Raw genomic sequence first — 3950 nt, 5'->3', positions numbered from 1 at the left:
AACTCAGAACTTGGTTGCCCAAATGGAAACCAACAGGAATACAGCCCTGATCAATTTGATGCTCCATATAATATATTCTTTGTCTGAGTTTGACTCTCATATTTTCATACCCCAGGGTTATCAATACAAAAGGGGAGAGAAACCATAATGATGCAGACCTTCCTCCAGCTCTCTTTTCCACCTGGAGTGATAGATATCCTTTAGCACAAGTGGAGCTAGACCTACAGGGTGGAAAACCAGCTTCAGCCAGAATTCAAAGATATTAATCCATGCTCTGGCCTTTACTTTAAGCAGTCCTGCTTCCAGACAAAGGACAGCACTGGGCACACACTAAGATACCATCATGCAAGGTTAAAAAAAGAAAAGCAAAAGCAAAAGCACAGTTTTGGTAGGTGAAAGTATGTCACAAGAGAGAAGAAGATGTACCTCCCTTTGAGATTCAGGAAACTAGGTCCAAATAGTAAACTGAAACTTAGGAAACCTTGTTTAAAATTAGCAGAAAACAATATTTTGAAACTAGCAACGTTATGAAGAATCAGAAAATGAATGAGTGAAAAATATCCAGATATTAATATGCCATTCAAATATATTTCATTAGCTATAGCTGTTTCCTTGGTAACAAAGGCAGAAATCAAGTAAAAGGCTTTTATTCATCTGACAACAAAAAAGCCAGAAATAAACCTGTTACTTTAATAAATGCATTGATCCATTGCTCTACTGTATTGTGATTAGAAAGAAAAACACTCTGCAAGCACCATGTATACATACACACCCATTTCCTCCCAAGCTCCTATTTCTTCCTGAAACATCCTCCTTAAAGATTAGGCTTCCTGTGATCTTCAGTTATAAGAACACTACCCACATAATATCAGTGGATAGGGGGCTGTCTTATACCTCGGACCATTGTCCTTCTGGGTCAATATTATGTACACTGACTAGCAGTGGCTTCTCCAAGGTTACAGGCAGTAGCCTTTCCCAGCCCTATCTGGAGATGCCAGAGATTGCAACTGGGACCTTCCACATTCAAAGCAGATGCTACACCACTGAGCTATAGCCCCATCCCCAAAGGTGGCATATGTGGGCCTCCCATCTAGGCCCTGACCACACCAAGAGGTGCTTAGCTTCAGCAAGGTGGCTATGTCATGTGCCCTTAGACCACACTCTGGGACCCAGAGTTCTATTGGCACGTGAGCATTTTTAAAAACAGTTTAGCCCACATATAACTTCAATTTATAGCATCAGCAGCCAACCTATTTCATTAAAATGGCAGAACAATCAGTTCTGTTGTATAAGATAGTGACTCTCTAATATGCACAACAGTACCTATTGAGCTCTCTCCCTGTATTGCAGTTTTGCTGCTTGCTTTCGGAGCTGTGGAATAGAGCAATGTAATACAGGATAGGAATATGTCAAATATATATATACCACTTTTCAACACAAGTTCCCAAAGCAGTTTACATAGAAACAAACAAATAAATCAAATGGATCCCTGTCCCCAAACAATTTTAAAAAGAAACATAAGATGGACACCAGCAACAGCCACTGGAGGAATGCTTTGCTGGGGCTGGAGAGGGCCAGATGTTCTCCCACTACTAAATAAAGAAAATCACCACTTTTAAAAGGTGCCTCTTTGCTCAGTTAGCAGGCAAGATTTATCTTCTATAATGTGGGGTTAATATTCTATCAAAACAGAAAGTGCAGTCGCTAAAAATAAAAAAGTAAGATCACACACCCTGTTTCTTTATAAAGTAAAGGTGGTATTAATATGCAACATTATTGGGAGCATAATTAAAGATTATCTGAAAATGCCATGACAAAAATGTAGATATTTTTGTTGTATTTCTGGCCATGACCAAAAAAAAAAAAAAGGATTTTTGTCATATTTCTGGCCAAGACATTCAAAAATCACTGTAAACCCTAAAGTTAGGGCACCAGATCAAGCCTCCTTCCATTGAATCTGTTTTGCCCGTTTATTTTTCCACTCTTATAAATGGCTTCTTCGGGGAAAGACCATAGGCCTGATTCCTTCCCATAGGCAAGCCCATAAGCCTTCTAGCTCCTGTCCAGAAATTCATGTTTCACATCACAGGATGTATAAAAACATCCAGTCAGTGACACATGAGTATCCTTTTATCTATTTTAATATCATCTCAGGTCATAACTCACTGACTTATAACTGGACATCATCTTCAGCCTATTGAAACACCCACCACATTGCAATCAAACAGAAAGTATATTGAATCTTCATCATCAATGTATCAGGAAGCTTTGTTTGGAGCTCTGTAATACTAGGACACTTCATTTTACAAGTGTAATGATTGCATTTTATCTCTTCAAAAGCAGATAGCAGAATTTTGTAAATATCATAAACCTTAAATATCTGCAAATATAGCAATTATAGTAACTCAGGAATTTGTGTAATGGCTGACTAAGGTACTATTTAAATCATGTATTGTATTGTGTTATCATCAACTTACACCAGTTGTTTCAGGGGGGGAATGGTATAGCCGAGTAGATTTCCAATCAAACACTAATAGGCATGTAGAAATATTGGTTTCTCAACAAATAATTAACTTTTGAAAAGACTACCTACAGTCCAACATTTCCCCATTTCCACAAAGATAGTTTCCCTGAACTTCTTGGATGTTGCCTGACACTGTAGAACTGAAGGGAAGCACACCCTGTCCTCTGCCAGTGGCCAAAAGACTGGCAAGTTTTGTTTGTGTGTACATGTTTGCGCACACGTGCACGTGTGTGTCTGTACATTTGGTGGTTGTGGTGATTATTTTGTATTTGCAGTTTGTGGCAAGCTACCTTTTATTATTCTTTTATTCTGGGTACTTTTATACTGCCCAGTATATACATATCTGGGCACTTTATACATCCCCGAGCGGTTTACCTTATAGACCATTTGATCAAAAGGTGCAGGGTAAAAATCTTCAAAGTAAAGACACATTATGCAGCTGTTCTGCACAAGAAAAGGGGCATATACCAGTTGCCTCTTTTTGAAACAAAACAATTGCCTTCTGGGTAGGGATGTGCACGAGCTGGCTTGGCAGGTATCGGTTCCTTTAAAAAGGAGGAATGCAGGTGCTTACTTGCTCCTCCGCCACCCCACTGGTCATCCGGGACCGGCGCTGGCATGCAAAAGACCACGCGCGGCTGCTTCCTTGTTCCTAGAAGCCTGTGTGCGGCATCAGCATGCATATGGCCACTGCACATGCGGAGGAGCAGGTAAGCACTCATGTTCCTCCCTTTTCAAGGAAACAATCCCCACCCCACCGAGTAGTTATGTGGAAAAGCTTTTGGGTAGTTTTGTAGAAAAGCCAACAAAGAGCATAATTTGGGCACCAAGTGGCATCTGCATTATGTTTCACTTATTCTTTTTAATGCTTCCACTTTTCCAAGGGTTTGTGCTTTCCCTTTTCCTATGCTTAAACAGAAGCTTTTATATCGACAGTGCTTGTCTGGGAAGAAAAATGAAGGTCTACTACAATCCTTGTTACAAATGACTTGAACTGAAGATGGAACTGAAGAAATATCTGAGCAGCTAAGTAGCACTGGTAGCTTCAGAAACCATGGGACAATGAGTATTCTAGGGGAAGTTAGATGTGGGGAATCAAAGGCCATAAGGACACGGACACACACACACACACACACACACACACTCCCATTGTTCCATTTTGCTTGCCACATGCAAGTGTTGACTACTGTCACTTCAAGGACAAGGACTAATAATTTCTGTGCATATTTCTTGTATCTGTCCTAAGTCTTAAGGAAACAATGGAAGACCGCTATAAAATTTAATAAATGACATAGAAAGATAACCTGGAATTTAGTTAAAGCTTGAAAATGCCAGGTACCTGCATTCTGCAAATTATGATCATGAATAAGAAATCATGATTTCTTATAAGTAATTTATCCAGCTGAGAAACACACATATTTCTGGG

Source organism: Hemicordylus capensis, chromosome 5 (assembly GCF_027244095.1).
Source record: "Hemicordylus capensis ecotype Gifberg chromosome 5, rHemCap1.1.pri, whole genome shotgun sequence".
NCBI lineage: Eukaryota > Metazoa > Chordata > Lepidosauria > Squamata > Cordylidae > Hemicordylus > Hemicordylus capensis.
The sequence above is the reverse complement of the archived record's forward strand: the minus strand, read 5'-3'. Positions refer to the sequence as shown.